The sequence below is a fragment of the Fukomys damarensis genome, unplaced genomic scaffold, assembly GCF_012274545.1.
Source record: "Fukomys damarensis isolate Sample0158 unplaced genomic scaffold, DMR_v1.0_HiC HiC_scaffold_21, whole genome shotgun sequence".
Taxonomy (NCBI): Eukaryota; Metazoa; Chordata; class Mammalia; order Rodentia; family Bathyergidae; genus Fukomys; species Fukomys damarensis.
Genome location: NW_022900933.1, coordinates 16,922,042 through 16,932,441, shown reverse-complemented (window position 1 = coordinate 16,932,441; position 10,400 = coordinate 16,922,042). Strand labels below are relative to the sequence as shown.

General features: G+C 36.1%; 1 protein-coding gene across 5 annotated transcripts in view; it reads left to right on the top strand.

The window, feature by feature from the left end:
- The window catches only part of Arel1 (apoptosis resistant E3 ubiquitin protein ligase 1), a 45,296-nt gene that overhangs the window by 2,614 nt on the left and 32,282 nt on the right, over window positions 1-10,400 (top strand). Inside the window, exon 2 of one of the 5 annotated variants that reach the window (XM_010645494.2) lies at window positions 5,195-5,274. The exons of 3 other annotated variants lie outside the window; for them this stretch is intronic. The gene's annotated coding sequence lies outside the window, so the exon portion shown is untranslated. Of the gene's footprint in view, window positions 1-5,182; window positions 5,275-10,400 lie in introns of all 5 variants that reach the window. One more of the 5 variants, XM_010645495.2, reaches the window with a different exon arrangement.

The window sequence follows — 10,400 nt, the reverse complement described above, 5'->3', positions numbered from 1 at the left end:
AAAAAAAAAAAAAAAAAAAAAAAAAAAAAAAAACCTTATTAAGTTTTCAGGTCTTGAAAAAATTAATTGCAGAGCAATTTCTTGTGTTGATTTGGATGTAGACCTAGTGTTCTTCCTACTATTTTTTAGGCATGAATGCATTAATAGGTAGCTTTATAGTTTATATATCATTGGCTCTGAATTTTTTTATGTTGAAATAGTTTTATTATTGAAACATCTATAGCTACTGTATGTACTTGTTTTATTTCATTTGAGGTCACTAGGCATTCCTAGTCTTTTCAGAACAGCTCATCTCTCTCAAGCTGTCTCATGTAGAGCTATTGGCAGCCACTTTTTGCTATACATTAAAACCCCTTGATTATTAGTAAATAAACTTTTAGGTAAACATGGCCAGTTATTTTTTAAAAAAATACTTAGAGACTGATTAATATTATGTTTGTGGTACAGGGAAATTACATATAAGTAAATAGTAATTTGCATTTAAATTTAGGCACTGACAGAAAAACACTTTCCTGGTAAAGTATCCAGAATTTTGGAATCCATGAACAATAATAATTTTTTTTAAAAAACAGTTTTAATTTCTATTCTGAGAATTTTCCAATTTTCTTGATTGTTAATTCCCGAGGGCTGATTTAGTATAGGAACACCATAGAGAATGAGCCAGTACATTTTTTTGTGGGGGCAGGGTCTCACTCGGTAGGTGAGACTAACCTGGAACTTGGAACTTACTAGGTAGCCCAGTCTGGTCTTGAACTCACAGCGATCCTTCTACCTCAGCCTCCCAAGTGCTGGGGTTACAGGCGTGCACCACCATGCCCAGTGAGCCTGTACTTTTAAAAAAGTTTTTGCTTCATTTTTTTTGTTTGTTTGTTTTGTTTTTAGGCAAGATCTCCCTTTGTAGTTCAGGCTGGCCCTGAACTCACTAGGTAGCCCAGGCTGCTCTCGAACTCAGGGTGACCCTCCTGCCTCAACCTCCCAAGTGCTGGGATGTAGGCACATGCCACCATGCCTGGCTTGTTTCATTGTAATTATGATTAAGGTACCAGATATTCTATAGCATTCTTTGATGGAGATGGAAAGGGGAGAGGTGATGTTGATTGTGTTGGATGGGAGCAAAAATTAAAGATCGCCACCCTCTCCCCCCACACACACTAGGGATTGATCTCAGTGCCTTATGCTGGGCAGTTGCTGTATGACTGAGCTACATCCTCAGCCTTTTTTCTTCCCCTTTTAAAAATCTTGCTCATTTGCCCAGACTGGCTTTGAAATTGTGATCTCTTCAGCCTCCTGAGTTGCTGAGATTATAGGCATGCACCAGTGCCCCTGGCAAGTAAATGCTTTTGCGTGAGGAGAAGAAATTATTTTAGTCTTTCTCAGCAATCAAGAAGTTATTTTATATTTTTCTGCAGTCTTGAAAGAAAGACTCCATCAAGGCATTGGTGCCACAGTTTGAACACATGCTTGGGCTTAGACTTCATTCACTAATTGATCTAACTTACTGTAATTTAAGTTGATCACAAAATTTTAATAAAATATTATGGTTAATGAGAGGTCCCCTAAAGAACATCTTGTGTTTCAGTATTAGAAAGTCATTGCTCCCTAATGATCTGGTGGTTAGGAATCAGTGTTCTCTCAATGTTAGAAAGTTATAGATGGCTTCACTTTTGTGGTCATCTAGGTAAACAAAATTAATTTAGTATATTTTATCTATCTTTAAGTTAGGTTTTTACAGTTAATCTGTATGACTCATGATATGACCCCCCACTCCCCCAACAAAGCTTAGTTGCTGGCTGTTCAATTAACTTGACTGCCTTCTTAATGTGGTAGCATGGTGTATGGCATATTCTCCTAACTCTTGATATTTAATTGTTTTTTAAGAACACCTTCAATAGATTACTGTCACCGTTCATTCACAAAGCATTTATTGAAGCACCTTTCTGCCCTAGGCGATGTGTTACTTACTCTTGAAGACCTCAGTCCTATACCACAGAGAAAGACTTATGAACAGTTAAAATTATGGCAGGTTGTTGAATAGAGATTTGTGAACTGTAATATTTTAGAGAAATTACTCCATCTGCTCATCTTTCTGAAAGTGGTTCAGGTCAGAGTACTGTTGTACAGTATTTATTAATGGAATCAATATACTCTGTAAGAGATTGTATTTTATGACCCTAGTGAATTCTAATATACCATTTTACCTTTTAAATGGCTGTAGTCATTAACTATCTTAGGTTTAAATTTAGTTTTTATTCTTTGTTTTCTTTTTCTTGAAGTTTTCATGCATTTTTAGCCTTCAATAATATTTTGTACAGTAGTTTTCAAACTTTTTTTTTTTTTTTTGGGGTACCAGGGATTGAACTTGGGACCTTGCGCTTGCGAGGCAGGCAGCAGAACCACTGAGCTAAATCCCTGGCCCTTAAACTTGTGAGGTTTACTTTATTATAGATATGTGTTTGTAACTACTTGCATTCTTCAAGCTGAAGCATTTATTTCAGTGCGGTTTGCCTGTTGTGTTGGGATTGTAATAGTGCACATCTATTAATTGTATTTTTCTGTTTATCATATCCTTTGGCCAGAGATCCGATAAAGGAAATACACAAAAAATACATTTTCTATAGTGTAGTAGTATTAACGTTAGTTAATACAGATCCCTTTACTTTATCCAGAGATCCAGCTTAAGTTATTTTAACCTCTTGTCCACTTGGGAAGTTCACATCCAAGAGTACGTCCTGGTGTATATAGTCAAGCTGTTAAGAGAAAGCAGCTATAACCCCTCTAGTGTAGCCTAGTTTTTCATGTCCTAGTGAAGGATGAATCCCAGCTAGGATGTGCAAATGGATTATAGAAAGGAACTGAAAAAAATTTTTTAAAGTTTTAGTCTAGCATTACTTGAGTTGGGGAAGTGGTTAGGGGGACATGTTCAGAATCCTGAGGGGGAGTGAGAATGTGCAGTGAGGAACCATATGTAAGTAAGAAATTTTTATTGTTCAATAATTTTAAACACGGAAAATTGAAAAGATAGTTCAGAGTGTTCCTGGATAATTTTCATCTGTTTCTTCCTAATGTTAACTTCTTACATAACCATGGTACATCTGTCACATCTAGAAAATTAACATTGGTATGATACTATTAACTAAACTACAGACTTTTTTTATTTCAAAAATTTTTCACTTGTTCTTTAACTGTCTCAGAATCCAATGTAGAATACTACATTGTAGTTAGTCCATGTGTAATTTTAATAAATGGATTGAGGTTTCCAATAAATGCTTTTTCTGTGCTCTATCTGTAGTCCAGCAATCCCTTCTGACTAGCACTGTAGAGTAAAAGTCACTGGCCATGAACATAGGGAATGTTTTGTTTTCCTTGATTCCCAAAGAACTAGTGAATCTGTGAAAGGATTGGCTTTGCTCCTGGGAAGGTAAAGTGAAGTTATCTGAGAAGCTAAGAACTGATGTTGATTAAACTGCCCATCCTGGGCTTTGTTACCGAAGTTACCTTGTGCTCATGTCATAGATTTTGTTACATGGAATTATAGTTATTTACCTATGTGTTTGCTTTGCTAAACTGTGTGTGTTTAAGGAGTTGGGAATTACATTCTTCATTTTGGAATCCTCAGGGTCCAAAATATTGGTTGGCCTGCGATGGGTTCTTAATACACATTTGAATAAATTAATAAATCCTTATTAGGTAACATTGATTATTAGCTTACCCCCCCAAAATTTTTTTTAAGTCTAGTAAGTATTGAGTTCTATTTCAAATCAAGCCCTGTTAAGTTGCCATTTCTGTGTAATTGAGATTTTCTTCTTGGAATTCCCCCTGACTTCTGGAGATTGAACCCAGGGATACTGTACCACTAAGTTATGTCCCCGTATTCCACCCTCCTCCCTCCAGATGGGGTCTCCTGAGTTGCCATGTGGGCAACCTTGTACTTGCCATCCTCCTGCCTTATTTTCCCTCATCGCTGAGATTACAGACATGCACCACCATGCCCGACTCTTCTTGGAATCTTACAGAACCATAAAATGTTCATTTAATGTTTTTCCTTTCAGTTATATAAATGATTTATTTTCCTTAAAAATAGGAATAGAATTGAAAGTAATGGATCATAATAAAGGCAGAAATTGTGTTAGTTTTTAGTATATGTGCTGCTGAAGCGAGCACAGAAATTTTGTTAGTTTTTAAGTGTATGTATGACAATTCCAGTTCTCCCCACTAGGTTGCAGATCTGGCTATTTGCCTGACATTTCATGCACAGCTAATGAAATAACAACTTCCTAGACTTATTGAGGGAGACGGCTTGTCAGATTCAGAGAATTAGTTCTAAAATCTTCTTGTTAAGGCCAAGATTCAGTGGCCCAGGGTCACCTAAGCTTAAAAGCTGCCATGGGATAGGAACACGGGGGCCTGTTTTGTGTATCAACATGGTAGTCTGTTTTGTATTTTTAAAAAAAGAGGAAGTAGCTTATTGAAGCTAATATTTTACCTTTTAAAAAATACCCAAACAAGCCTGGTGTGGTGACGCATGTCTGTAATCCCAGCACTCAGGAGGCTAAGGCAGGAGGATCGCTGCAAGTTCGAAACCAGCCTGGGCTATACAATGAGTTCCAGAGCAGTCTGAACTACGTATTGAAACCCTGTCTCAAAAAAAAAAAACCAAAACCGAAACAAGGGTTGGGAGTATAGCTCCTGCCTAAAAAATACCCAAACAAAAGTATGAATGTTGGGCTGGGGATTTAGCTCAGTGGTTCTGCTGCCTGCTTCACAAGCACAAGGTCCTAAGTTTGATCCCTGGTACCGAAAAAAAAAATTTTTTTTTTAAAGCATATATGTTAGTTTGCTGATTTAGATACCACTTTGTCATCTCTAGAAAGATTGGAATGTTATTTCCTTTAAATCTCTTAACTACCATACACAGAATACTGGTATTATTAGCATTTTATAGTTTGGAAAACATTGTCCATGGAAAATTTTTTCTGTGTACTTTATTTATTATACAAGGTATCACTGTTTAGTTCAGATTGGCCTTGAACTCACTGTGTAGCCTAGGCTAGCCGTGAACTTGCAGCGATCCTCCTGCTTCAGTCTTCTGAGTGCTGGGATTACAGGAATGTGCCACATGCCCCGTGCTGGATGCTTCATTGTGATTGGGTATCTGTTTGAAATTTAACCTTTGTTCTAATAGATGTCTTTATAGAGCTTTGTAGGTCTCTTTGGTGAAGATGCCTTAATAGTAATGAAGAGTTGAAATTGAACCAAGGGATTCATTCATGCTAGGTAAGCATGTTACCACTAAAATACATCACCAGCCCCTGTGATGAAGAATCTTAATTAGCTATTGGCTTAACCCTGAAAAAGGGGGGGGGAACCAGAAATAACTTACAGGACAGAGTATTATTAAAGAAATTTCTAAAAAATTAACTCTTTTTATATGTCAGTAATTTTAGAAAATACTTTCTGGACCTAGGGTAAAGAATAAAGAATGTGACAGGGACACAGCTGAACAGTTTTCTGTTTTGTTTTTCTCCAGATGGCCCACGTGGTTATAAAATGAGCAGTGGTGAATTGTCATTTCTTGTACTCCCTTCTTTACTCACATTAGTTTTGAGTTCTTTTTTTCTTTCTCTCTCTAAACTCTGCTGAATATGATTCCAAGGAACAAATTCTATTCCAGCCAATGGTGTATCTAAGCTGTGCTTTTGTATATACTATTTATTTCATTTTTGAGCCTGAAGAGCTCTGACTTGTTTTAAAAAGAATGGTGCAAGAAAGAGATTCTAAGTTTAAGTAAGGAATGTAGAATTACTTTTGTCTTGGTCATTTTAACTTTATGAGCCTAAATTTTAATTTAACCAATGATTGATAATAAGACAACTTTCATCCCCCTTAGAGGTGAGAGTAGCTTAATACAGTGAAAATGGTCTTATAAAACCTTCTATTTAATGCCAGAAAAATAAGTAGTAGATTGTGCCTGGCTAAACCCCAAGGTGCATGCTCTGAATTGTGGAATTTAGTTGTTTTCAGAACTAGCATTAGGGATGTAGTAGTTTGGAGTTGATTTTAAGAAAACCGAGTAACCAAAACCTTGGCTAAATTTAGGTATGCCATTTATTATGTGAGGGAAAATCTGTGAAAAGATAAAAATATTTCTAAACTCAGAAATAGACTATAATTTAAATAGTGCTTGACAATTGGGAAATTTTTTTGAAAGAAAAGGATAATGAAATTGAATAATTATGAGAGAAGTGGAATGCAGGAATTAAAAGCTCATGTTAAACATTTTGACGATTTAATTTTGTGAAACTTTTAGATAAACTTTAAAAGTGGAGAAAGTTGTCATGACTTTGACTTAGGCAAGAATTTTTGTTTTAAATAGGACACAAAAAGTAAAAGAAATTGACAAGTTGGATTTCATCAGAGTTATAAATGCTTACACTTTAAAAGAAAGTTTTTTTAAAAATTTGTTTTTTGGTCCTCATTGAGTTTATTGGTATATTTTAGGTATACAGTACAGTTACATTCATTATTGGGATCTTGTACCTTTACATGACAGTTCGTGGTTCTCATTTCCCCTTGTCCCTGCCCTCCCTTCACCCCCTCTTCCCCTCCCCCTTTACAAGCACTTCATTTCCATTTTTTTCATTTTCTCATATTTTTTCCTTTTCCCTTATTAGCTTTCTCCTACCCTTCCCACTTTCCCTACACCTTTAGCCCTTTTCTTTTCTTCCTATTTCACATTGTCAATTATATCATTAGGATCTTATGTACTTATGTACCTGGATACATATTGAGGATATACTCCTAAGTGAAAAAAAAGTTTGTTTTAAGAAAATGAAAAGGCAACCCACAGAAAATACTTGCCAAATATATATCTAATAAAAGACTTAATGTTTAGAAGACAACCCTTACAACTGAGTGGAAAGAAGAAAAACAGCTCAATTTTTTTAAATGGCAAAAATTTGAACAGACACTTTACCAAGGAAGGTATACAAATAGGTAATAAACACCTGAAAAAATGTCCAATATTGTTAACTCTCAGGGAAATGAAAATCAAAACGACTCTGAGATACCACTTCACAACAATTAGAATAGGTAGCATCAGAAAGATTGATAATACCAAGTGTTGTGGACATAGAGCAGTTAGAGCAGTCATATATTGCTGTTAGAAATGCGGAATGGTACAGCTGCTTTGGGAAACAATTTGGCAGTTTCTTGTAAGTTAAAAATATGTTTACCATATGAACTAGCAGTCCCACTTCTGCGTATTTACCAAGAGAATTGAAAATATGTGTTCATACAAAGACTTGTACATGAATGTTCATAGCAACTTTATCCCTAATAGCCCCAAACTGAATTCAATCCAAATCTCCTTTATCTGGTAAATGGATAAACAAATTGCAGTATGTCAATTTAATGGACTGCTACCCAGCAATAAAGAGAAATGGACTACTTATACATGTTAACAGCATTATAAATCTAAAAATTTATGCTAACAAAAAAAATTCCATACACCAAAGATTGCATTTTTCCCCCCAAAGATGGCTTTTTATACAGTGGTACTTCAGTTCGTGAACTTGATTCTTTCCATGATTCAGGTTGCAAACTGAGTTGGATGAGAACTGAATCAAATTCAGTGGTTAGGTTCAACATTGACTTTAAGAGGAAATTTGAAAGGATGCTGTCTTATTCTTGTGACTTTAGCTTTGTGCACACAGCCTGGCATACAGCAGATGTTCAAGAAATGTGAAATGAATGAGTAATGCAGAGGAACTAAAAAATACTGGTTGTCAGTGAATTAGAGGATGAAATGCATCATATGGTTTTAGCAAATGATTTTAGCCAGAAAGAAAGTAAATATAGATATCTAGAGCTGGGGAAATAGCAGCAAACTAATATCATTTAAAATATGAGTGTAGCTGGGGATTTAGCTCAGTGGTGCTGTGCCTACCTCATAAATGCAAGGTCCTGAGTTAAGTCTCTGGTACTAAAAAAAAAAAAAAATTAGCATAGCCTGTCATGTCGCATGCCAGCACTCAGGAGGCTGAGGCAGGAGGATCGCTGAGAGTTTAAGGCCAACTTGGGCTATATAGTGACTTCAAGGCCAACCTGAACCACACCAACACCCTGTCTCAAAAAAGAAAAAAATGAATATAGAGCATGGATGGTAGAGGACAGTACTCTAGACCAGAAGTTAAAGAAGTTTGAAATGAAAAATTACATTTTTCAAACTTTTTGACTCAAGTATCTATAGTGATAGAGAATAGCAGATGATAACCACTTAGGGCTGGGAGCCTCTTGGCCTTAAGTACAAAATGTATATGAATATTTTGAATGTGTCTGTGTTTAATCTTCAGAAATTTATGGAAATACTGCATTTCATTTTATTATCTGTGTGTTTGTTTTAACATGAAAGTATTTTTTTCCTCCCTACTCACTTCATCCTCTAGTAAAATACTGTAGATGCTACCAGAACAGATGCCATTTACCCTCTCACTTCTAGCACATACTGGTTTGCCCAATTGGGAAGGCACAGAATGGGGTTAGAATCTAACATGGCTATATACCAGCTTTCTGTAAATGGGGGATTCTGCTGAGGAGTATTATGTCGTGGAACCAAGGAGGGTGAGCTCATTTTGTTCTGACTGACTAGGCTGTTCCTGGAAGGCTGCAGTCAGTTGAAGGCACCTCATTACCAGAGCCTGGGGACCAGCTGGAGAGAGTTCACAGAAGACCCACAAGGATGATTAAGAAACTGGAGGGATTGACTGATGAGGAAAGAGTATATAAATGAAAACCTTATAACTTGGCTGAACCAAGACAGCAGAAATACACAACTATATAAATAGTTCAGGAATATAAACTTGATAGGGAAGGGTAATACTTTATGGTGGGATTTTGGAAAGGGGAGAATAAGCCACGGGTGAAATAAAACGAACATAATTGTAAACTTAGAATTCTAAGTATCTTATGGTGTACTTTGTGTTTTGGAACCTCCTTAGTTAGACCTCTCTAACCTTTGGGCCTTTTACTACTTGAATGATTGGAATTTTTAATTTGATGTTCCTGGACTCATGTCGAGTCCTCTACATAGAGAATTCTAGAAATTACATTTAGAAAGCAGACATCTTTCTTACGTCCTGTCTTGTTTTGTGGAAACTGAGAGTGATAACAGAGCTCCTGTGTGTTGCCACGAGCTCTTGTGTGCACCAGAATTCCGAAGTGGACATTCACATTAGGTTTTTCTTTGTATTTTTGAAAATAGCATTTGAAAAATAGAGACTGACTCATTAATATGTATCATAATAATTTTTGGAACCAAGATACAGTGTTTGAACCTTGAGGTACAGTAAATGAAACACACTCTTTGGAAAATAATTGTGTAAAATTCCTAATTGTAGACATAATGCTTCTAAATAAGCTTTTAAATAAGAGTTGAAATCAAATATTTGCATAATTTTGTGAATTTTAGAGCTCTTTTCCTAAGAGATAGTAGAATGGGAAGAAAATGATTTTTCTAGCAAGATATTTATTGGTACATATTAGATATACATAATGATAACATTCATCATATGGAATTTGTACCAGTACACTATTTATCTTGCTTCTTTTGATTTTTATACTTTCTTTGACTTATAGAAATGCATTTATACCTACAAAAGTCAGTTACAGAGCTTCAGGACTAAGACCTCTACCCCACAGATGGGTAGGCTCCATCCTCCACTGCCAAGGCAAGTTGTAAATGAATGAACTTGGCTGTTTTCATTCTTTTTTTAGGATTGGCCTGCAGGTTGTGTTTTGTTGACTCCTGCTCTGGACTCTTTCTTCTGAAAGTGTGGTCTGTAAGACCAGCAGTATTAACATTACCAGTGAGCCCGTTAGAGATGGGGAATATTGGGCCCCTTTCCATGCTGACTGCTCTGCGGTCCATGTAGGATATGTAAAATGAAAGTGTAAAATGTGTAGGAATCACCTGAGGATCTCATGAGAATACAGCCCCAGAGATGACACATATGAATACCATTCTAGCCATGGGATGACAAATATGGCTAAGACCCAGGACACTATAATCTTTTAGGAGACACTGCTGTATAAATAAATAATTATAATGCAGACTAACAAATGCTATAGTAGAGGTATCTTCAGAACAATAGTGTCACAAAGAAGGAAGTGATTGAATCTGCCTGGCCTAGATAGAATCCTCAAAGAAGCCTGGGAGCTGGACCAGAAAGGGAAGTAGTGCTTGAGTTAAGACTTGAAGCTCACTAGTGACACTAAGCATTTGGGTAAGCATGGTGGTTATGGTGGGGACAGTAAAGATTATATTAAGAACTAGGAGTTATTTGACTTAATTATCAAATGACTGATCACAGGATTGTATCAAATTCTTTTTTTTTTTTTTTTTT